Source organism: Lontra canadensis, unplaced genomic scaffold (genome assembly GCF_010015895.1).
Source record: "Lontra canadensis isolate GAN:19392208 unplaced genomic scaffold, GSC_riverotter_1.0 scaffold9, whole genome shotgun sequence".
Taxonomy (NCBI): domain Eukaryota; kingdom Metazoa; phylum Chordata; class Mammalia; order Carnivora; family Mustelidae; genus Lontra; species Lontra canadensis.
In genome coordinates, this window is record NW_022631003.1 from 25854143 (window position 1) to 25880696 (window position 26554).

Here is a 26554-nt window from a genome sequence, read left to right on the forward strand (position 1 = left end):
GAGGGATGATCATTGCACTGAATATTTATGAGCACTTACTATAAAGCAGAGCCTACTTAAAGCACTTTATGTGAATTAGGCTATTTAATCTTCAAAATGGCCTGATGATGTGCTTATAGTTACTATGCCCATTTTGCGGACAAGGAAACAAAAGTATAGAGAGGTGAGTAAATTGCTCTTTGTCATCTACCAAGCCAGTGTTTAAACCCAGGCATTTTAAATCAGATCAACAATTCTTTTTTAAAATTTTATTTTATTTTTTCAGTGTTCCAAGATTCGTTTATGCACCACACCCAATGCAGATCAACACTTTTAATTATAGTGCTTAAATACTTCAATACTTCAAAAGGAAGTAACATTTAATTGATTTCCTTTAAGGGACCTCATTCTTTCTGGAACTACTAACTGGTTGACCAGCTAACTAGTCAAGCAGTCTTAAAGTGACAGTGACACAGTTTTCTGTATCTCATTACCAAAAGGCAAACTGGGAGAAATAATTTCCTGGAAGCAATTAGAGAAAGAGAACTAAGTTTTGCAGCTCTATTTTAAACATGTGGACAAAATTACCTGTTAAATTTTATTTCTTTCACTTTTGATTCTTGAGACGTTTTCACTTTGCCTATAATAAAAAATAGAACCATCTGTTGAACATTCCATATTCCGTACTTTTGACTTTACTGCATCCTCCTAGGAAATACTTCATTGAGTTTCAAGGATAAATTCATTTTTTTTCCCCTCCAGTTCATATTTGTAATTCTCTAGGAAGTGACAAATTTTCAAATGAATTGCTTCAATTGGTTGCCCATTGTTCACATGTTCGGCTGTGTTAGGAATATAGCTTTTCTCCTCCTCAGAAGACAGGTGGTGGATTAATGCTGGCTAATGATGAAAGGAATAAACTTTCTAAAAAGATGTTTCTTTCTATAAATCTGACTTTTCTCATAGCATATTTTAGATACTTTAAGGATAGGGTGCAGAAGAAAAATGACTTTTTAAAGCTCATGTGTTTAGAGAGCCAGACCTGGAGTCACTATCTTAGGCTAGACCATTTTCAGCTAGATTTCACCCCCTCTCTCATCTTGATTGCTCTTTAATCTTTGTGGATTCTAGTCAAGCATGCTTCTTGAAGGGCTTGTCATTTATATATTTGGAAATATACCAAATACAAGACCTGCCATGTTCTGAGGACCTGAGGAACTTCTGCTCTGGCTTCTGTCTAGTTCTTGTGATCCGGATAACCAGGGATGATAACGCTCTAAACAGCTGAGTCACTCGGGTAATACAGAAAAGAGAAGGCTTGACAAACGGAGATGCTAATTAGCTAATTTGTCCACCTTGACCTTTGTTAAGTACTGCCTCCATTGAACTGTTATTCCTACATTTCTTGGAAGATCGCTGCAAGAAGCATCCTTATGAAATCTGATACTACATTTATATGTTATTAAGCGGGGGGAGGGGCTGCTATTAAGGAAGTTGCCTATAACAGGGCTCAGTGCCCCATTAGGTAAGTTGCATGTGAGAATTCCCAGTTAGTTCTAACTGCAAAGAAAAGCTCTGCTTTCTCTGATAGACCATTGCATTTTTAGTTCTCCATTTTTTTTTTTTTTAATTTATTTATTTGACAGAGAAATCACAAGTAGGTAGAGAGGCAGGCAGAGAGAGCTAGGGAAGCAGGTTCCCTGCTGAGCAGAGAGCCTGATGCAGGCCTCAATCCCAGGACCCTGGGATCATGACCTGAGATGAAGGCAGAGGCTTAACCCACTGAGCCACCCAGGCACCCTAGTTCTCCGTTTTTAACAACAAAAATCAATCATAATTTTCTTACCTCTAGCTAACTTAGAAAAGTGAATTATATAAAAACTTATGATTTCAGTACTCTCTTTACTCCCCATACATGCCTTAAATTTTCCCAGGAATGATTTATTATTATTATTATTATTATTATTGGTAGTTTACTATTTTATTAGATGTGTTTTGTTGTGTGTTACTTAAAATTCTTTGCAAAATCTAGTTGATGTATAAAATATCTATCAAAAATTTATAAATTGTGAGAATAACAACTAGGTGAGGAATGGGTTTTGTCCTTTATCTGGGAGACCGGATTTTTTCTTATAAAAGAAATTTTTTCTTTTTATTAGCAAGGAAATATATTTCCTCTACACTCTCAGGTTGCTGATTGGAGGCCTGCTAATTAAACCGATTAAAGATTGGCAAGAGAGGGGCCCTTGGGTGGCTCAGTGGGTTAAAGCCTCTGCCTTCGGCTCAGGTCATGATCTCAGGTCCTGGGATGGAGCCCTGCATGGGTCTCTCTGCTCAGCAGGGAGCCTGCTTCCTCCTCTCTCTCTGCCTGCCTCTCTGCCTGCTTGTGATCTCTCTCTCTCTGTCAAATAAATAAATAAAATCTTAAAAAAAAAAAAAGATTGGCAAGAGAAAAGCCAGATTTTAATATCTGAGTGTATACGGGTGTTTATAGAACACATGACTCAAGAAGCAGTTAGAATTTGGGGCTCATATACCTTCTTAAAAGAGACAACACATGACTTTTAGGAAAGATAGATGGATCTATAGAATAGATGGGAGATATAATAGTTTTGTGAGAATATTTGTTTAGGCAGTTCCTTATCCTGGTGCCAGCTTCTTTTCTCTGGTGATAGGAGTCATTCTTCCCTGGTTATCAAAGTCCTGGGGAAGGATGAATTCTTTTGGAAGGCTCTGCTTTTAGGCAGGTAAAAGGAGTTCAGAAAAAAACAAAACAAAACAAAAACCAAAAGCAAAGAACTCTTCACAGTGGTATGTTTTGGATTTATGCAGTTTAAAAGATCACTGCCTTCAGGAGGGGAAGTTAATCTGGGTAGACCATTTGACATTGCAAAGTTTGTGGGTTAGAATGTTAAATGGAAAGGAGTCCTTTCTTTCTGCACTTTTATTTTGCCCCTTATTCGTTTTGCTTTTAGTCTAACTAGGCTCACAGGCTCCTAGTTTCTTTATTCATGCTGGAATTAGAGAGTTAAGTACTGAATTAGGCAAAAGTAAGTTCAAATACATAGAATTTGCTCAACCAGAAATACATAGTATCTTCTAAAAGTATGTTGTAGTATCAAGTCCAGAGTACATTCGCAGTCTGTCTACTTTTTGTCTCAACTGTTCACCTATTTGTTTCTTTAACTGAATCAATTCCCATTTATACTGTAATAATTTCTTAAATTATCACTTTGCTTCTTTTCTTGCATCCGTTCAACCCCGTCCATTTGTCCTGCAATGTGGATATGTGATCTTTTAAAGGTAAGAGAGCTTACTGAAAGTTGGAAACCTTTCATGGTTCTCTACTATCCTTAGAACAAAACCCTAACTTCTCAGCATGGCTCACAAAGCCTGGCATGACTTTGGTCCTGCAACTTATCTTAGGCCTCATTTCATCTCATCTTCCCAGTTCATTGCCTTCTGGACACAGAGGCTGCCCTTTTCTTTCTGCAGTTCTTGCCTAGGACCTTTGTGCAAGGTGTTTCCCTTGCCTGGGCTATCTTTGTCCAGATTTTCTCATGATTGGTTATCATCTTTTGAGTATCACTTTCCCAGGGAAACTCTTTCTGACCCTATCGTCATCCTCTCTTACTCTGCCCACTTTCTCTCACATCACCTTGTTTTATTTTCTTCCGATCACCATTGCTATCTGAAATTGTTTACTTGTTTCTTGTCTATCTCCAACACAGAATGTAAACTCGGTAAGACTAAGACACTGTCTACTTTATTCTTTGCTGTAACTTTATTACCTTCCTTCGTATGTACTTATGGGTGATTGAGTAAATCATGTCAAATAGAAAACAAAAATGATTGTACCACTTTCTAAATAGAGTGATATTTCCCATTTAGATAGTAAATTAATGGGACAGATGTGGAGATTGAATTTTGAATTTATTTTATATGAATATTTAAAAAATAATTTTACTCAAATGCATGGGGAGACTTTCATATATATAATTCTTAAAATTCTGAAATAAGCATAAACTTTTTAAAAAAGATTTATTCGTTTATTTTTAGAGAGGAGGAGAGAGCATGCACAGGAGGCGTAGAGGGAGAGAGATAATCTCAAAAGCAGACTCTGTGCTGCGCTGAATGCAGGGCTCTATCTCACTACCCTGAGATCACAAAATGAACTGAAACCAAGAGTTGGGTGCTTAACTTATTGCACTACCCAGGTGCCCTATGAACTAATAAAAACTTTCAGAAAGTTAGAAATACAATACCAGAACCATTTGGTACTGTGTTACTTATTCCTGAATATTTTTAGGTGTATTTTATGCTAAAGGATATTCTCCTATTTAACCAGATTCAACCACCAAATGAAGAAATGTACATTGATACATTAATCTGGTATAGTTTTCTGAATCCATTCAAGTTTCATCAATTGTTCCAATAACGCCACTTTCAACAACAACAACAACAAAAAATCCAGTAGAATCACTTGTTGCACTTAGTTGTCATTTCCCTTGAGCTTTTTTCACTTCGGAAAAGTTCTTTAGTCTTCTTAACTTTCACAATCTGGACACATTTGAAAATAAAAGGCAAACTATTTTTAAGGTTGTCCCTTAGTTTGTGTGGTCTAATCTAAAGATTAGGCTCAACTGTGAATTTTGGCAGAAACATGCTAGAAGTGATGCTAAGTTCCCTTCATTGATATATATATTTAATTAAGGTAGTGTCTGTCCCACTTTTCCAATATAAAGTGGAAATACTTCTTTTGTAATAAGGAAGTACTTTATGGGGAGATACTTTATAAAATATCATTATAAAATATCTCTTTCCATCAAACTATCAATTTATCCATTTAACTAAATGTATTTGTTTCTCATTTTCTTAAATGTGTTATATTCCATTGTTATCTTTATTTAAAATGTTGATCACATTGCCTCCAATTTAACCAGTAGAAATTTGTTCAAGCTAGTTTCTGTGTGTTTTTGACATATCTTCTTCATTCTTGTGTGCTTCTTTGCTCTCTGGCATAACAAGATGTTCTAGGCTCATCTTGTATTTTCCCTGCTTTAATTTTGCCTATAATCAGCCATGTCCCCAAGGAGCCTTAATTTCTTTTAGTGGAGAATGGTAATTAGAAGCCAAGATCTGGACACTAGGTGTATTCCTTGTGATTGAGATGTCTTTACTTCCAGGCCTTTGCAATGGGCAGATCTAAGGAATAAAAATACATATAATATACATATTTATATCTCTATTTATTTCTCTCTATATGAGTATCTTGTTTATCAAAACTAAATTCACACAATACCTTCCATTTCAATCTTCCTTAATTATATCCTAATCTGTCTTTTTGGGTGAATTTACATGTGATGGCTTTTCAGCCTAACTGTACCCTAAGTCTGGTCTGACCTTCAAATGAAAAAAAAAAAATCCGTGATGAGCATTGTATCTATTGTCTGAGAAAAGCTGTGGGCAGGACATCCTGGGGCTAGGCATAGGGAAATATGCTAAAAAATGTATACTAAATATTAAATGAATGTATAATAAGTTTTCATAACTATCCTACTCTTTTTGTTAAAATTCATAATAATTATACAATCTGATAATTATAATTTATACAATCTGAATTCAGGGAATCACTGTTTATGCTTTTGCTGCTTTTTTAAAGCTAAGGATAAGCTTCTCTATACTCTTGAAGTTTGCTTATTTTTTATATATGTGTGTATTTATCATATGTTTATATGATATAGGACATAGTTGTGTAAAAATAGGATCCACTTAGGGTTCTGGGAGTAGGTAAAATGAGATGCTTAGCAATTTTAGGATTCCTCAATAAAAATCAATGCCAAATCATCTTACACTCAGTAAATAAATGCCAGGCAGTTGAGAAGGAAGACAGCAAGTATTTGGGCAGTCAGAAAGAAGGTGCCCAGAACAGTGAAAACTACCAGCTCTGCCTACTGACTGCATAGTCATTCCAAATTCTATCTTAATATTTTCATAAACTTAGGTGAGTGAGAATTGGCCATTAAAACAATAAAGTCCACTCTTCTATCAATGCAAAGGGGAAAGGGATGGTAATTATGAAGAACCAAAGGCCCTGCACTAGTAGTAGAAGATCGAGCCCACGAAGGAGCTGGCTGTGCTCAGCCTGCTTTCCCTGAAGGTGGAAGGCCATTCATGGGGAAGGCAAGGTGACCAAAAAACCTTGCCAGTTGAATGCCCATTCTGAAGTTCAGCCTGAGTAATACTCCAAGCTGGTCAAAGAAATGAAGGTCAATATTAATTTAAAACCAAAACATTGTATCTGGAGTCCTTGCTAACACATTCCTTTTGAGACCCAGATCTAAATGCTCACCTTTTTCTCTCTGTGTGTGTTGTTGTTGTTTGTTTGTTTGTTTTTTGCTATAAAACTCTCCAGCAGTACCTGAAAAGTGGTTACTTTTCCTGCTTAGCAGGATAAAGCTAATGGGAAAAATAGTATTTGCATTGAAGTAGTTTCTGCCTAATTTTAAATCTCATTTTAAAAAAAGAAGCAAAAAAGATGCTTGTAGAAGAGGCACATAAGAAAATATCTTACAGATACTGAATGGTTTAATTAAGATTTGCTGTTATTTTATTTTCATGGTTTTAATTGAGATATAGGTCATTAGTTTTCTATTAGTTTTTTTTTTATTACAGTCATATTGCTTTATAAAATAATGCTATTAAACTAATGTTTTACAACACAAAGGGGAATTGGTTTATTCTGGCTTTCAGTGTTTCTGGAAAGATTAATTTGGGTGAGACCATTCTTTAGGTCTTACTGGTACTATGGCTTGAAGAAAAGTAGAGAAACACGGTGGGAACAAATCCATCTTGAGTACAAGCTTAATTTCATTATCACGAAAAAAAGAGGATACGGTTCAAATTTTTTGCTTTTTCAATTATCTTTATTGTTGTTAAAATGCTATTATTAGTGCTGTAAATGGCCATTATCTAGAGCTTGGGAATTTATTCCTTTTCATGTATGAAGATAGAGCAAAGGTAAAGTTCCAATGTTGTCATGAACCCAGTCTTGAAATGATTCCTCTTTGCCACTAGATGTCCCTGTATAGATGTTCCTTCTACCTGAGGGACTTTAAAAAGCTGCCAACAAAAATCAGAGGGATGATTGCTCCTCCTAAGTAAACCCTTCTTACTTACTTTGCTTTAGCACTGGGGTACTGACCAGATGCTTCGCCCTTTTTTCCCTGGAGGATTAATATCAGAGGACAAGACAGGCCTTGAACTAAACAAAAAGTGATCAAAGTTAGGCTTGCATATTGTTAATACACATATTAACTGCTCATCCTGGAAATATATAAGAATCCCAACAGATACAATTTGAATTTACAGACAGATTTTAGTTAAGCATGCTAAAATGCGAAGGGGCTTAGGTTTCAATTAGATAACCAAAATGGAATATAATTTAAAATTACAGTTAGTAATAACATAGGGTTGCATATGTTTTGAATATGAGAGTGGTATCATGGGAATTTAACAAATTTCTGTAATAGACATACAGAATAATATTAATCCCTAAGGGAACTTGGAGCTTATTTCATAATTCTTTGTTTTTCATACTTAACAAAGATCAACCATGCTAGCTGCTAGAAGAATGTGACATGATAGTTAAACCTGAGCTCATTTCTTTGTAAGTTTGTTTAATGTTTGGTTCTCTGTTTACCTGCAAAGGGAGGGAGTAGCTCAATGTTCTGATTCCAGATGTCTTTAGGTTGTATGAAATCATAAAACTGGATCATTAGAATAGTAATGAAATTCTTTATTATACTCTCTGTTTTAAAATGATTAGAATCATTCAGTAAGGGGGAGGAGTCAGGATGGCGGAGAAGTAGCAAGCTGAAACTACTTCAGGTAGCAGGAGATCAGCTAGATAGCTTCTCTAAAGATTGCAAACACCTACAAATCCAATGGGAGATCGAAGAGAAGAAGAACAGCAATTCTAGAAACAGAAAATCAACCACTTTCTGAAAGGTATGACTGGCGGAGAAGTGAATCCAAAGCAAAGGGAAGATAGACTGCGGGGGGGAGGGGCCGGCTCCCAGCAAGCGGCGGAGCAACGGAGCACAACATCAGGACTTTTAAAAGTCTGTTCCACTGAGGGAGACATTGCTCCAGAGGCTTAACTGGGTGAAGCCCACGCGGGGTCAGTGTGGCCTCAGGTCCCGCAGGGTTACAGAAGGATCGGGGGGTGTCTGAGTGTCGCAGAGCTTACAGGTATTAGAATGGGGAAGCCGGCTACAGAGACGGAGCTGAGGAGTGAGCTCTCAGCTCGGGGTTACCTTGAACCGGTCGCAGGCTTGGTCAGCTCAGAGCGTGGCCGGAGGCCAGTGTGAAGGGAGTAATTGGGTGCTGTTCTCTGAGGGCGCTCTGAGGAGTAGGGCCCCGGGCTCTTGGCTCCTCCGGGCCAGAGACTGGGAGGCCGCCATCTTCATTCCCGTCCTCCAGAACTCCAGAAAGTGCTCAGGGAACAAAAGCTCCCGAAAGCAAACCTGAGCGGATTACTCAGCCCGGCCCCTGGTAAGGGCGGTACAATTCCGCCTGGGGCAAAGACACTTGAGAATCACTACAACAGGCCCCTTCCCCAGAAGATCACCAAGAAATCCAGCCAGGACCAAGTTCACCTACCAAGGAGTGCAGTTTCAATACCAAGGAGAGCAATGGAATTCCAGAGGAGGAGAAAGCAAAGCACGGGACTCATGGCTTTCTCCGCCATGATTCTTTAGCCTTGCAGTTAATTTTTTTTTCTTTTTCAATTTTATTTCCCTTCTGCCAATTTTTTTTAACTTTTACCCTTTTCTTTTTTAACATTTTTAAACTAGTTTATCTAATATATATATATATATATAATATTTTTTCTTTATTCATTTTCTTTTTTTTTTTGTTTCTTTTTCTTTTTCTTTTTTTTTCTTTCTGAACCTCTTTTTATCCCCTCTCTCCCCCATAACGATTTGGGATCTCTTCTGATTTGGTTAAAGCATATTTTCCTGGGGTTGTTGCCACCCTTTTAGTATTTTACTTGTTCCTTCATATACTCTTATCTGGACAAAATGACAAAGCGGAAAAATTCACCACAAAAATAAAGAACAAGAGGCAGTACCAAAGGCTAGGGACCTAATCAATATAGACATTGGTAATATGTCAGATCTAGAGTTCAGAATGACGATTCTCAAGGTTCTAGCCGGGCTTGAAAAAGGCATGGAAGATATTAGAGAAACTCTCTTGGGAGATATAAAAGCCCTTTCTGGAGAAATAAAAGAACTAAAATTTAACCAAGTTGAAATTAAAAAAGCTATTAATGAGGTACAATAAAAAATGGAGGCTCTCACTGCTAGGATAAATGAGGCAGAAGAAAGAATTAGTGATATAGAAGACCAAATCACAGAGAATAAAGAAGCTGAGCAAAAGAGAGACAAACAGCTACTGGACCACGAGGGGAGAATTTGAGAGATAAGTGACACCATAAGACGAAACAACATTAGAATAATTGGGATTCCAGAAGTAGAAGAAAGAGAGAGGGGAGCAGAAGGTATATTGGAGAGAATTATTGGAGAGAATTGCCCCAATATGGCAAAGGGAACAAGCATCAAAATCCAGGAGGTGCAGAGAACCCCCCTCAAAATCAATAAGAATAGGTCCACAACCCGTCACCTAATACTAAAATTTACAAGTCTTAGTGACAAAGAGAAAAATCCTGAAAGCAGCCCGGGAAAAGAAGTCTGTAACATACAATGGTAAAAATATTAGATTGGCAGCAGACTTATCCACAGAGACCTGGCAGGCCAGAAAGAGCTGGCATGATCTATTCAGAGCACTAAACGAGAAAAACATGCAGCCAAGAAGACTATATCCAGCTAGGCTATCATTGAAAATAGAAGGAGAGATTAAAAGCTTCCAGGACAAACAAAAACTGAAAGAATTTGCAAACACCAAACCAGCTCTACAGGAAATATTGAAAGGGGTCCTGTAAGCAAAGAGAGACCCTAGAAGTAGTAGATAAGAAAGGAACAGAAACAATATACAATAACAGTCACCTTACAGGGAATACAATGGCACTAAATTAATATCTTTCAGTAGTTACCCTGAATGTTAATGGGCTAAATGCCCCAATCAAAAGACACAGGGTATCAGAATGGATAAAAAACAAAACCCATCTATATGTTGCCTACAAGAAACTCATTTTAAACCCGAAGACACCTCCAGATTTAAAGTGAGGGGTTGGAAAACAATTTACCATGCTAATGGACATCAGAAGAAAGCAGGAGTGGCAATCCTTAGATCAATTAGATTTTAAGCCAAAGACTATAATAAGAGATAAGGAAGGACACTATATCATACTCAAAGGATCTGTCCAACAAGAGGATCTAACAGTTTTAAATATCTATGCCCCTAACGTGGGAGCAGCCAACTATATAAACCAATTAATAACAAAATCAAAGAAACACATCGACAATAATACAATAATAGTAGGGGACTTTATCACTCCCCTCGCTGAAATGGACAGATCATCCAAGCAAAAGATCAACAAGGATATAAAGGCCTTAAATGACACACTGGACCAGATGGACATCACAGATATATTCAGAACATTTCATCCCAAAGCAACAGAATACACATTCTTCTCTAGTGCACATGGAACATTCTCCAGAATAGATCACATTCTCGGTCCTAAATCAGGTCTCAACCAGTATCAAAAGATTGGGATCATTCCCTGCATATTTTCAAACCACAACACTCTGAAGCTACAACTCAATCACAAGAGGAAATTTGGAAAGGACCCAAATACATGGAGACTAAACAGCATCCTTCTAAAGAATGAATGGGTCAACCAGGAAATTAAAGAAGAATTGAAAAAAACTCATGGAAACAAATGATAATGAAAACACAACAGTTCAAAATCTGTGGGACACAACAAAGGCTGTCCTGAGAGGAAAATATATAGTGGTACAAGCCTTTATCAAGAAACAAGAAAGGTCTCAGGTACACAACCTAACCCTACACCTAAAGGAGCTGGAGAAAGAACAAGAAAGAAACCCTAAACCCAGCAGGAGAAGAGAAATCATAAAGATCAGAGCAGAAATCAATGAAATAGAAACCAAAGAAACAATAGAACAAATCAACGAAACTAGGAGCTGGTTCTTTGAAAGAATTAATAAGATTGATAAACCCCTGGCCAGACTTATCAAAAAGAAAAGAGAAAGGACCCAAACAAATAAAATCATGAATGAAAGAGGAGAGATCACAACGAACACCAAGGAAATACAGACAATTATAAGAACATACTATGAGCAACTCTACGCCAACAAATTTGGCAATCTGGAAGAAATGGATGCATTCCTAGAGACCTATAAACTACCACAACTGAACCAGGAAGAAATAGAAAGCCTAAACAGACCCATAACCAGTAAGGAGATTGAAAGAGTCATCAAAAATCTCCAAACAAACAAAAGCCCAGGGCCAGACGGCTTCCCGGCGGAATTCTACCAAACATTGAAAGAAGAACTAATTCCTATTCTCCTGAAACTGTTCCAAAAAATAGAAATGGAAGGAAAACTTCCAAACTCATTTTATGAGGCCAGCATCACCTTGATCCCCAAACCAGACAAGGATCCCATCAAAAAAGAGAACTACAGACCAATATCCTTGATGAACACAGAGGCAAAAATTCTCACCAAAATACTAGCCAATAGGATTCAACAGTACATTAAAAGGATTATTTACCACGACCAAGTGGGATTTATTCCAGGGCTGCAAGGTTGGTTCAACATCCGCAAATCAATCAATGTGATACAATACATTAATAAAAGAAAGAACAAGAACCATATGATACTCTCGATAGATGCTGAAAAAGCATTTGACAAAGTACAGCATCCCTTCCTGATCAAAACTCTTCAAAGTGTAGGGATAGAGGGCACATACCTCAATATTATCAAAGCCATCTATGAAAAACCCACTGCAAATATCATTCTTAATGGAGAAAAACTGAAAGCTTTTCCATTAAGGTCAGGAACATGGCAGGGATGTCCATTATCACAACTGCTATTCAACATAGTACTAGAAGTCCTAGCCTCAGCAATCAGACAACAAAAGGAAATTAAAGGCATCCAAATCGGCAAAGAAGAAGTCAAACTATCACTTTTCATAGATGATATGATACTATATGTGGAAAACCCAAAAGACTCCACTCCAAAACTGCTAGTACTTGTACAGGAATTCAGTAAAGTGTCAGGATATAAAATCAATGCACAGAAATCAGTTGCATTTCTCTACACCAACAACAAGACAGAAGAAAGAGAAATTAAGGAGTCAATCCCATTTACAATTGCACCCAAAACTATACGATACCTAGGAATAAACCTAACCAAAGAGGCTAAGAATCTATACACAGAAAACTATAAAGTACTCATGAAAGAAATTGAGGAAGACACAAAGAAATGGAAAAATGTTCCATGCTCCTGGATTGGAAGAATAAATATTGTGAAAATGTCTATGCTACCTAAAGCAGTCTACACATTTAATGCAATTCCTATCAAAGTACCATCCATTTTTTTCAAAGAAATGGAACAAATAATCCTAAAATTTATATGGAACCAGAAAAGACCTCGAATAGCCAAAGGAATATTGAAAAAGAAAGCCAAAGTCGGTGGCATCACAATTCCGGACTGCAAGCTCTATTACAAAGCTGTCATCATCAAGACAGTATGGTACTGGCACAAAAACAGACACATAGATCAATGGAACAGAATAGAGAGCCCAGAAATAGATCCTCAACTCTATGGTCAACTAATCTTCGACAAAGCAGGAAAGAATATCCAATGGAAAAAAGACAGCCTCTTCAATAAATGGTGTTGGGAAAATTGGACAGCCACATGCAGAAAAATGAAATTGGATCATTTCCTTACACCACACACGAAAATAGACTCAAAATGGATGAAGGACTTCAATGTGAGAAAGGAATCCATCAAAATCCTTGAGGAGAACACAGGCAGCAACTCTTTGACCTCAGCCGCAGCAACATCTTCCTAGGAACATCGCCAAAGGCAAGGGAAGCAAGGGCAAAAATGAACTATTGGGATTTTATCAAGATCAAAAGCTTTTGCACAGCAAAGGAAACAGTTAACAAAACTAAAAGACAACTGACGGAATGGTAGAAGATATTTGCAAACGACATATCAGATAAAGGGCTAGTGTCCAAAATCTATAAAGACCTTAGCAAACTCAACACCCAAAGAACAAGTAATCCAATCAAGAAATGGGCAGAAGACATGAACAGACATTTCTGCAAAGAAGACATCGAGATGGCCAACAGACACATGAAAAAGTGCTCCATATCACTCGGCATCAGGGAAATACAAATCAAAACCACAATGAGATATTACCTCACACCAGTCAGAATGTCTAAAATTAACAAGTCAGGAAATGACAGATGCTGGCGAGGATGCGGAGAAAGGGGAACCCTTTTACACTGTTGGTGGGAATGCAAGCTGGTGCAACCACTCTGGAAAACAGCATGGAGGTTCCTCAAAATGTTGAAAATAGAACGACCCTATGACCCAGCAATTGCACTACTGGGTATTTACCCTAAAGATACAAACGTAGTGATCCGAAGGGGCACGTGCACCCGAATGTTTATAGCAGCAATGTCTACAATAGCCAAACTATGGAAAGAACCTAGATGTCCATCAACAGATGAATGGCTAAAGAAGAAGTGGTATATATACACAATGGAATACTATGCAGCCATCAAATGAAATCTTGCCTTTTGTGATGACGTGGATGGAACTAGAGGGTATCATGCTTAGCGAAATAAGTCAATCGGAGAAAGACAACTATCATATGATCTCCCTGATATGAGGGAGAGGAGATGCAACATGGGGGGTTAAGGGGGTAGGAGGAGAGTAAATGAAACAAATGGGATTGGGAGGGAGACAAACCATAAGTGACTCTTAATCTCACAAAACAAACTGAGGGTTGATGGGGGGAGAGGGTTGGGGGGGTGGGTTATGGACATTGGGGAGGGTATGTGCTATGGTGAGTGCTGTGAAGTGTGTAAACCTGGCGATTCACAGACTTGTACCCCTGGCGATAAAAATATATGTTTATAAAAAATTAAATTAAATTTAAATAAAAGAATCATTCAGTAAGGTTTTGGTAATAAAATTCAATGTTAATAATCTTTCTATTTGAAACCTGAATTTGATGAAAAACTTTTGGGGAAATATTTATTTATTGGAACCAATGGATTATTTTGAAAGTGTTATATCCTGCATTTAAAATACTATAGGTATTCATTTATTATTTTAATATATTTTATTCAGTTCTATGGTTAAAAAATTTTTTTATAATGCTGATTTGTATTTCATGACATATTACTATAATTCAACATAGGAACAATATAGGGAAATTAAAAAAGTACCAAATAACCAAAATTAATTTAACTTTTTTTTCTTTTTTAATGAAAGCATCTATATTTTGGGATTTTTTAATGAAAATTTCTTCTCAGTGTTGAAGAAAAAGACACAAGTGGATACTCAGTCTTATCTTTCAGAGCAAAGTGATTTTTGAGAACTGGTGATATTTGAACAAGCTTTGAAGATGGTAATGAGTGCAGGAGATTGATCAAGACAATTTTTAATACTGTCTCTTAAAAATAGAAAATTTTTACAACCTAAAACCTGGGCAAAATTCTTGAAAATATCACTGAATGATATTTGCAATGCCTTTAGAGAAGGAAAAGGTGATTTGTTTTTTAATTTTATTTTTTTTAAAAGATATTATTTGAGGGACAGCATGAGAGAGAGAATGACCAGGGAGAGTGGTAGAAGAAGAGGGAGAAACAGATGCTCTGCTGAGCAGGGAGCCCAATGCGTGGCCCTTTCCCAGGAATTTGGGATCATGACCTGAGCAGAAGGGAGCTACTTAACTGACTGAGCCACCCAGGTGCTCCAGAAAAGGTAATTATTAGAAATAAACATATAGAATAAAAAAGTCAGATAAGAGTTGGAAAGAATGTGGAGAATAACTCTGAATTCACTGTTAGTAAGAAGGTAAGGTGGTACAGGGTATTTGGAAGTCTGGCAATTCCTCAAATGATTAAACATGGAGTTACCATATGACTCAGCAAATGGTTGGTTATATGTTCAAGAGAAATGAAAACACATGTTCCCAAGAAAACATGTACCCAAATGTTCCAGCAGCATCATTCATAATAGCCAAAAGGCGGAAACAACCCAAATGGCCATCAGTGGACAAATGGATAAACCAAATGTGGTATGTGCATTGAATGAAATATTGTTCAACCCTAAAAAGGAATGAAGTACTGACACATGATGCATCGTGGAATAAGCTTCAAAACATTATATTAACTGAAAGAAACCAGTAACCAAAGACCACATAATAGTATGATTCCATTCACAGGGAAGCCCAGAATAGGTGAATTCATGTAGACAAAGTAGATTGGTATACACTTTATTTTAATTTTTAAAATTTGAGTATGATTGGTATAATGTTACATTAGTTTCAGGTGAACAACATAGATTTCAGTATCTCTGTAAGTTATGCTCTGTTCCCCACATGTGTAGCTACAATCTGTCGCCATACAATGCTATTAGAATATCATTGACTCTCTCCCCTCTGCTGTGCCTTTTATTCCCTGAATTGCACGCTCCGAGTGAGTTAATTGCATGTTATGTGAATTGTATATCAATAAAGCTGTTAAGAAGTGAAATGCTAATACATGTTACAACATGGATTAACCCTTGAAAATATTGGGCTGAATGAAAGAAGTTAGCCCTATAGATGGGCTCCCAATCAGGGATTTATTGTTCTTCCAGCCAGATGCAGGCTACCAGTCACAAATCATTTTTCCTCTAAGCAAAGTTGTCTTGTGAAATATGCCACATGCTAGCTTTACTTGGCCTCCCAAGGGAACAGAGCTGGAAAGTTAACTTAAGTTCAGGTTATCATGTAGAAGGTGAAGAGGGTAGCTCTTGGTCCTGAGACATATACTGAACTCCTTACACTAACTTATTACCCCTCAGATTCTATTCATCTTGGCTTATGTGATTTCCATCTTATTCTTGGAAAAATCAGTACCATTAATTTTTTTTACATACAACATTTAAAATGTTATTTTATTGTATTCCCTTCTCTAGACTAAGTAAAATCCCTTAAATGTAGCCATTTCTACATGAGGTAACTTCTTCATATTTTTAATATAAACCGTTTTTTCTTTAGCAATCCATGCAACCACACTATTCTGTAGAAATTCAGCATAACAGCATGTAACTTGGACCAAAGCTAAGCATGAAAAATTAGTACACTGTATTAAATATCAGAAACCCAAGAGTGAGTGCAATTTATACGAAAAAAATTGCATATTTGTTGTTGTTTTTCCAGTGCATTAATTCTACCCATCATCTTTTTTCAGTTAACTAAAAAAACCACTTGTGAGGATACATCATGGTCAATGATAAGGAGTGAACATGGCAGGAAACTTTAGGCATTGCCAGAGCATAATTTTTCTGTCGGTATTTGAGCTCCTTCTATGCAACTAGAAGGATTGGGGGTAGATATATCTGAGTAAATATATCTTGGGACACACAGTTTCTAAAAAATGACAGGATTTTGAAATGATGACTACAGCTGACATCCCCAATATAACTTGCCTACTCTTTGTGGAAATGCTTGATGTACACATATCGGTCTTTTTACACTCTCACATGAAGTCCTGTTCTAAAGGTATTTTCCATGGATGGATTACTCTGTGAAATGAAACAAAGGAAGAGACAGTATATGAAGTAGCTAAAACCAGGTATTCCGTTAATGTCGAACTAATGGCCAGTTAGTGATGTATTTGCAAGTTAGCACATTTTGGGGAGGGGAGTGCCAATCTAAAGGCTCTTTAATTGATATTTGTTGTTTTTTAAGGGCCACTAGCAACTCAAGCTTACCTTGTAGAGCATAGCAAAATGATAAATTATGCTTATTATGGTTATTCTTTTGATTCACTTTTTTTTGTTTTGCAAAATAAGTTCACTGATGTTCAAAGAAAGCAATGATTTTCAAATTATTTTAGCCAAATGTGTTCCTTTGGCTCTGCTGATGGAGCATGTGACTCTGGATCTCAGGGTTGTGAGTTAGAGCCTTGCTTTGGCTATAGAGATTACTTAAAAATAAAAACTTAAATAAAAAAATTGAATTTCAAAAAAATCTAACATGGAAGCTAATATGTGAAACAAATTATGGTGGAGTTGCTTAGTTTGAAATGAGGAAAGGATAATAAAGTCTGTTAGCAAATTGCTAGCAATCTTCTGGAAATCCCAAAGGTGGTAGAAAATGGAGTTGGAAAATCTCCTGTATAATGCAAAGGATATTAGTTGGAGTTCTAGACTCATCTTCAAGTAATTACTTAGGCAATTCCAGACAAGTCACTTTATCCCTCTGGGTTATTGTTTTCCCTGTGTGGAAAATGAGGTATGGAATAAAATGATTTTTAAGGTTTTTTTTTTTTTTTTTTTACAATTCTGATTCTTTGGGTTGTGGACTAAGGTCCCTTAATAAAGATAGGTACACAAAATATTAGGTTGAAACTAGAAATTGGCTAAAGGTTCATAGCTATGGCAAAATTAAATTTTAATTCATCGGTCAATATACAAAGATCTAGGTAATGATGTTTTAAATTCAGTTTTTAAGAGTAACAGAGTAAAACTCTGTTAAATATAAACCAGGTTACCAGCTGGTTAAGAACTCGATTTTAATCTGCTTCTGCTTGTGGGAGTTAATTGACAGCATATTTCTGGGGTTTGATATTTTAACCTTTTATAATCATTGAGTTTTAAATTTTATGTCACAGGCTATAAACAGAGAAAGTTACATTTTTTGTTATTTTTGAATGACTTTTCATTTAGGCTGGCAACACTGTTTTTTTGAGGACATGAAGTACCCTCAGAGTTCCTGTGACAAGTGCAGGCACTATCAGAGTGCAGGAGAGACACTTTCTTGGGTGCCTTTCCGTTGTGTGCTTTATTGAGGTTGTACAGTGAAATCGTGTGGCAGCACTCCAAAGCAAGGAGCAAATGCCTGTGCTGTGGATCTGAGCAGTCGCCGAGAGACCTGGTCCACAGGTGTTCTCCCACATTATTGCTATACACATGCCGTACAGTTCAGGTCAGCAACATGGAGGGAGGAGGATGTTTTCTCTACTTACTACATCAAAATGGGCAACGTTGTTTTTAAAAACACTTAAAAAAAACCGTATTCAGGGGCAGCTACTTCACCAGGGCAGATAATCTCGTGTGATTGTTTATCTTGCTGGTGTGCGTGGAGGTCTAATGCCAATACTGGGTAAGATGTGGCTATTTCCTACACCCATCTTAAAGCCTGCCATGACAATAGGAATGATAAAACCCAGTGTTAGAGTCACATGACTTGAATAATAGAGTCAGAAAGGAATTTCTCTTTTTAATTTCATTGTTTCTCTATGGCTCTTTTCTTGACCCTGAAAATAGATGCAATTCAATGAATTTTCTGGACAATCTTAAGTATACAAAGAGTCCAAATCCAAAAAGCACAATGTCCAGTCCCATGTAGGAGCCATTGGTTTTCATTAAAAGCCACAACTTGATTTAAAGTTGAAGCTTCTTCATGTCTTGAAAATTTGTGCCACCAGATTGGTATCAGTAGCTAAATGATAGGTTCTTGCTCTCATGCCTGCCTAGCTTTTAATTCCTCCTCTCCTTGCTAAGCTTTTAATTCCTCCTCTCCTTGCTAACTTGTTTCTGATCTTTCTCATGCTGGTGGGTGGAAGAGGTAGGAGAAGGACAGGGGGTATTTTGTCTGACTGGTACTATGGAGGTAGGTGATGCGCTCTGGAGATGGCAGACATTAAAGCTGATTCTTGCTTGTAAGGACACATGGTTTTTTCAGAGATAATCCCATGTTGTAATTCCTGCAATTTCTCTGACATGGGCAAATGCATTTTTATTTAGCCTCGTTGCTCATTTCTTCCATTGCCTCTATGAATGAAAGCCCTTGCTTATATCTGTCGATGCTTGTTTATTGTCCTGCAGGCTCTCTTAGTATCTAAAATTCCCCATATGATTCTTTCTCCTATATGAGACTCACATTTGATCCAAGAGAAAGTCATAAATTCTTTGTACTGATAAATTCTCAGAAAATGGTTACTCTCCTGCATAGGCTACTCCAATCAGCTTCTTGCCCCTAAGTGCCTAACAGCTGAGGACATTGCCTCCTTTAAAGCTACTGTCTTTTGGCTTGAGGTGAAGGGTTGACAGTTCTCTGAAAATCTTTAAGAATCCATCTCTGGATTACTGTGATGCTGGCAATGATCTATCTCTTGACCTGCGCTGTTGGGTGTTACATGGATGCTTAATGCAAATTCATTTTGCATTTCATTTACATTTTGTAACTTTTCTGTGTGTTAGAGTCCAGGAATACTAATTAAGAAAAAAAAAATAGTCCAAATAATATCATCCAGGTGGTGAAAATCTACAATAAACCTCCTCCTTCTTAATCTCCAACTCCCAATCTTCATGTCCTATCAATGCAGGGTCTTCTTTCTGGTTCTTAGATTCTTTGAACAGTTTTTGACCTGCTCTAGTTCCTCATTTTAGGAAGTGTTCCAACTGAAATTTTTATTTTAGCACCTGTACATTTATTTTAACTACAACCTCAAGAATACTGATAACAAATACTGTGTTAAGCCTTCTACCTATATCGAGAAATCTTCCTACAAACTCAAAAAAGGTTAAGAATTGTTATCATTATTTTATACATGAAGACATTAAGGGGTCAAGTAACTTGCTCAAAGTTGCAGGACAAGTAAATGACTGCACCAAGATTTGGACCAAATGTTTTCTGCTTTCAAATGCCATCTTTTTCCTCTGAGACTATTTTCAGTCTCAGAATAAGGATGGTCACATGTGTGACTTGAGGATGACCGCAGAACACACAGTGAAGATGGAACTGCTCACATGTCAGGTTTCCCTGGGTCTCCTATTTGCTGAGGCCAGAAAGCAGTTATTCACTTCAGGTCTGATGAACAAAGCCTGCTTGAAACCAGAGGAAATTTCTGGGAAGTTTATGGCTTATGTGATGGACACAACTGTGCCTGTCCCAAACTAAACAAAACAAAAGAATGAAGAAGAACAGTTTGGCCTCAGAAGGTTAACTCAGCCACTGTGGCTGGTTGTCACAGTTTTATCCTCAGAATAAATTATCATTGGTCTCAGGACCAAGATAATCTATATGTGTACTTTAGAAGGGTAAATAATTCAGCTCTCTGTCATGGAGGTGGGTAGTAATTGCCCATTAGGGCAATTTTGGTAAACAGGGCTTGTCCTTCAGAGGAACCAGATATCTGGTCTAGTGATAGCAGTGAGGTGAACAGTGGAGCTGGGTAGACTAATGGACTAAGTGCTGTTTTGCAGTTTTGTTGTGGTACTAGAACATGGGACTTCACAGTGCTGAGGCCCACTAGTCGATTAATTGTACTCATTGACTAAAATATGTATGGTGCTGATGAGTCCACTAGCGGTGGCCATCTGTTGGAACCAGAGTTTTATGCATTGCTTGGCTTCCCTTTCTTGGTAAACTCAATCCGTTGAATTGATAATGCATCCTGAAAGCATTTTGTCTAAAATATGATTTCTAGTTTTCTCATTGTAAACATAATAAAAATTCACAATAGATAATTTAAAAAATTAAAAGGATAGTATAATTATAACTGAACAATTCTAAGATATGCATTGTTAACCTTTTTTTCATTTTAATCCTTTTTTTGGTATAGCTGAGCTGTATACCAAAGTATATAGTGAAGGAGTATATAAACATTACATTGTCTTTTTTTTTTTCACTTCATTTTTATTAGGTTTTAAAGTTATAGGGTAGTTAATGTACATTCATTTATAACGTAAGCCCTCTTCCTTCTTAATACAAAATTCTTGTTAAAAAATGTATATTTCGGGTGCCTGGGTAGCTCCGTTGGTTAAGCATCTTCCTGTGGCTCAGGTTGTGATCCCTGGGTCCTGGGATCAAGTCCTGCTTCTGGCTCCTTGCTCAGCAGGGAGCCTGCTTCTTTGTTTATCTCTTCCTGCTGCTCTCCAGCTCGTGCTCTCTTTGTCCAATAAATAAATTAAGAAAATCTAAAAAAATATTTCATTGTTTACATGATGTTTCATCATGTGGTTAAATGACAATTTACTTAAACATTCCCTCATTATTGGATCATTGTCCCCCCCCCCCATGTTAGGCTGCAATAAATATATTTTTGTTTAAAATTTTTTTGATGTTTTGGCATGTTTCTTAGACAAAATTCACAGTGATAGAATTTCTGGACAGAGGGCAAATACACTTCTTAAAATTTTACTTAAAATCAACTAATTAACATATAGTGTATTATTAGTTTCAGAGATAGTATTCATTGATTCATCAGTTACATATAACACTCAGTACTCATTACAACAAGTGTCCTCCTTAATGCCCATCACCCAGTTACCCCATCCTCTCACCCACCTCCCCTCCAGTAACCCTGTTTGTTTCCTGCAGTTAAGAGTCTCTCAGGTTTGTCTCCCTCTGATTTCATCTTAAGGCAAATACATTTTTATTTACTTATTATTTTTAAATATTTTATTCATGAGAGACAGAGATACAGAGGTAGAGGGAGAAGCAGGCTCCCCGCTGGGCAGGGAGCCCAATGTGGGACTCTATCCCAGGACCTTATAAGATCATGACCTGAACCAAAGGCAGAGGCTTAATCCACTGAGCCACCCAGGCTCCCAGGGCAAATACATTTTTAAATTTTAAATGTTGTTTCTCAAGAAATGGAAAAAAAAAGATTGTAATATATAGATATGCATCCAAAATAATCATTTTCTTAAGAACAAGGAGTTAGAATATGAACTATACTTATCTGTATTGCTATAGAACTATAGTAGTTCTATAATGTCTATTTTACTATAGAACTATATTTGTTCTCTTATATTTTCTTTTTAAAATAAGGAGATTGAAAGTTAATGGAACAGTGTGAAACAACATTACTTATTTTAGAGTGCCTATTTTGAAGGAACTCAAATTATTTTATCACATTAATTCACACAGTTCTTCAAGGCAAGTGACAAGGTTATTATATCATAATTGAAAAAATAGAGCTGATGCTTTTTTTCAAATTCACTCAGTCAGGGTTTGGCAGGGCCCCAGATAATCTTTGTCTTTTTAGTTTTTATTTTATTTTTAAAATTTTCACCTGCTGTGTATGTGTGACCTTCGAATAATTTCTACCAGTAAACTACTGATATAGCAAAGAGAAAAATTGTGAATGCCACAAATACTTACCCTCTTTAATAGAATTTCAGCAAAGAAGAGAACAACTCAAAGAGCAGGGTATAAAAATGAAATTCTCTCATTTTAAAGTGTTCTAAAGAATTTAGGTAAAGAACAGATTCATGATGCTGGTTTTCCTCCTTGGGTACAGCATTTAAAATGGACTTTACACATCAGTGACACAAAACTTTCTACTTATCTTTCTCCTTCCATATTTTTTCCTTGAACTATAAATGGATAAGTATATATTCCTTGACTTACAATGGGGTTACATCCTGATAAGCACATTGTAGGTTGAAATAATAGGAGTGAAAAGTGCATTTAATACTCTCAACCCACCAAGCACCATAGCTTAGCCTGGCCTACCTTAAAAGTGCTCACAACACTTATATTGGCCTAGATAGTTGGGCAAAATCACCTAACACAAAGCCTATTTATAATAAAGTGTTGAATATCTTATTAATTTATTGAATGTTACATTAAAAGTGAAAACTAGAATGGTGGTATGGGCCCAGAATGGTTCTTCATTGTATTGGGTTTTTACCCTTGGGATTGTGTGGCTGACTGGGAGCTGTGGGAAAGTGGGAGGGAGAATATCATGCCATATATTGGTAGCTCTGGGGAAAAAAATCAAAATTTGAAGTACTATTTCCACTGAATGCATATTGCTTTCGCACTATTGTAAAGTCAAAAATCATAAGTCAAGGGGGGCGCCTGGGTGGCTCAGTGGGTTAAAGCCTCTGCCTTCGGCTCAGGTCATGATCCCAGGTTCCTGGGATCGGGCCCCACATCGGGCTCTCTGCTCAGCAGGGAGCCTGCTTCCCCCTCTCTCTCTGCCTGCCTCTCTGCCTACTTGTGATCTCTGTCAGTCAAATAAATAAATAAATAAAATCTTTAAAAAATTCATAAGTCAAATCATCATAAGTTGGGGACCATCTGTAGGTACATATACACTTACAGGTATGTATAGATTTTTCCAGTGAAGTCTTCCTCCAATAAACATTTATTTTAAAAAAGCTTTTCTTTACTTATTGTAGAAGAAAACACACTCTTGTATTATAAAAAGACCACAGAGATATCAAAACTAGTAGTGTCACCGTCATTGGTTTATTCTGAGGATTAAATGTGTGGTACTGAGCACAATACTTCATATCAACAGGTGAGTAATAAGCCTTAGCTTTGGGAATATTATTCTTGCATATTGATGTAGGAGAGACTCAAAGAGGTAGGAAGTCTAGATAGCAGGAAAGAAAGTGTGTAGCCATGTGGTCCAGATTAGGTACCTGGAGGAATGGTTGAAGAATTGGCAGAGAAGTATGGTTGGGGATCTTTAATTATGAATGGAGAAAAGAGGAATGAGAGGGGTCTTTCAAAGTATTCGAAGTCTATTCATAGAACTGGATAACAGAAAACTACCTTTTTTCGTATTTCCTTTTTTGATTTTTCCATTTTCCTTCTTGAAATGCAAGGCAGTTAACAACAAAGAAGGCAAGAGAAAGAAATAAGAGGAGGAATAGAAAGAACAGAAAGAAAGAATACAAAGGAAGAAAGACACTATCATTTTTCACAGATGACACCTGTATACATAGAAAATTCAAAGCAACCTCCAGATTATTATTAGAATTAATAACTGAAATTTAAAAAAACATTTAAACAGGGTTATCATGTTCCTAAATACCAGGAGCAATTTGAGCAAAAAACAATGCCATTTATGAAAACAAACAAAAATACGTAGGAGTAAATTTAATGGGAGAGATGTAGATGCTTTTCATAGACAACTCTAAAACATTTCTAGAGAAAATTTAAAAATATCTAAGTAGAAGAAAGATTATGATTTGTTCATGGTTTGGAAGACTATTGTCATCATGTCGCTTTTACCCCAGTGAATCCTTACAGTCAGTGCAATCTTTTTTTTTTTTTTTAAAGATATTATTTATTTGAAAGAGAGCATTATGGGGGGAGGAACAGAGGAAGAGAGACAAGAAGACTTTGCATCAAACACAGAACCGGATGGGGGCTTCAGTTGCACAGCCCTGAGATCATGACCTAGCCAAAATCAAGAGTCTACCGCTTGACTGAACCATTCAGGCATCCCAGATCAGTGCAACCTTAATCAGAATTCCCACAAAGTCGCATGTATGTTTGTGTGTGTAAATTGACAAGTTGATTTTTAAAATTTATGCAGAAAAATAAGACAGTCTTAAAGAACAACAAAGTTAGGAGACACTACTAGATACAAATACTGATTTTAATCCCAAATAAATTAATATGGTACATTGCTTATGCAAGGTTGGGCAAATAGACCAATGGAAAAAAATTCTACCCACTAATCCTCCTATAACTTATGGCAAATGTGATACTGCAGAGCAGTGGGACTGTGACAATCTTTTAAATAAATTATTCTGAATTAGAGAATCATATGGGGAAAATAAAACTTAAACCCTATTTCAGGTGCTATGCAAAAGTCAATTCTAGGTGAAATCTATTCCTAAGTGTAAATGGTAAAACACTAAATCTTCTAGAGATAACATTGGAGATTATCTTCATGACCATGGGGTAGGGAGTGATTTCTGGAAAAGGGACACAAAAAGTTCTTGTTATAAAGGAAAATATTATTAATAAGTTGTTCAACATTAAAATTAAGGTCTTCAGTTCATCATAAGATATAACTTAAGTCAAGTGGGAAAAGATATCAATGCATGGAACTGATAGAGGACATGTTACCAGAGCATTAAGAATTACTACAAATTAGTATGATAAAGACAGATAATTGAATATTAAAAAAGGGCAATGGGCTTGAACAAGCCCTTTAAAAAATAGGATCTCCAATCAGATGGTAAATATAAAAAGGTATATATATATATATATATATATATATTTTATATATATATATATATATTTTATATATATATGTATGTATTTTACCAAAACACGCATACAAGAATGTTCATAGCAGTTTTATTTATAAAAACCAACAACTGAATATTATTTAAATATCCATTATCATGAGAAAGGATAAACTGTGTTATAGTCACATATTCACACAGTGTAATACTATAAAAAATGAAAAAGAATGGACTACAGTTACATGCAATAACATAGATGACTCTTAGAAACCTGATAATAGAGAAAGCAGAGAATAATAGTCCGTAAGACTTCACTTTATATAACATGAGGACCAGGCAAGGGTAGTGGTGATACAAATTGATGATAAAAGTGTTTATCCTGGGGCGCCTGGGTGGCTCAGTGGGTTAAGCCGCTGCCTTCGGCTCAGGTCATGATCCCAGGTTCCTGGGATCGAGCCCCGCGTCGGGCTCTCTGCACAGCAGGGAGCCTGCTTCCCTTCCTCTCTCTGCCTGCCTCTCTGCCTACTTGTGATCTCTGCCTGTCAAATAAATAAATAAAATCTTAAAAAAAAAAAAAAGTGTTTATCCTGGGGGAGGAAGTGGTTTTGGTGCTGGTGGTTTCTTGGGTGCTGGTATTACTTTATTTTTATGTGGGTGGTAGTCACACGGGCAAGGTCATTTTGTGATAATTCACTGGGTTGTAAATTATGATTTGTGTATTTTTCGGTATGTATGTTTTGCTTCAGTAAAAGTTTTTTAAAAAGCCAATTGCATTCCTAAATAACATCAGTTGTGTAATCTAGAAATAAATCCAACAAAACGTGCAAGTTCTTCAGGAAAAAGTATTTTTATTTGAAGATGCTGAAATTATTCAAATGTACAGACTTACCATGTTTAGAGGTAGCAAGATTCAATATTATAAAAATGCCAGGTTCACATTTATAGTTACCTATAAATTTAATGCAAGTTAAATAGAAGACCCAAAGGGTTTTGGAAATGATTCTAAATTTCATGTGTAAGAACAAAGGGCTAATAATAGAGCACTAATGAAGAAAAAAAAGGCAATGTGTGGGTTTACTATAAGAGAATTCAAGATATTATGAGTGGGGAGAAACAATTTCTCACAATTATGAAGCTGTAGGGATTATGACCATGTGATATTGTCATGGAAACAGAATAGAGAACTCAGACATTGAGAGACACTGATACTTCTGTGTATCCTTCGTATATGATGTAGTGGTATTGCAGATCATTGGGGAAAAGTTGGACCTTTCTGCAAACTGGGGGACACTAAATGTTTAATGATGGAAAAAAACCAATATTAGATCCTTACCTCATCTCATACACAAACA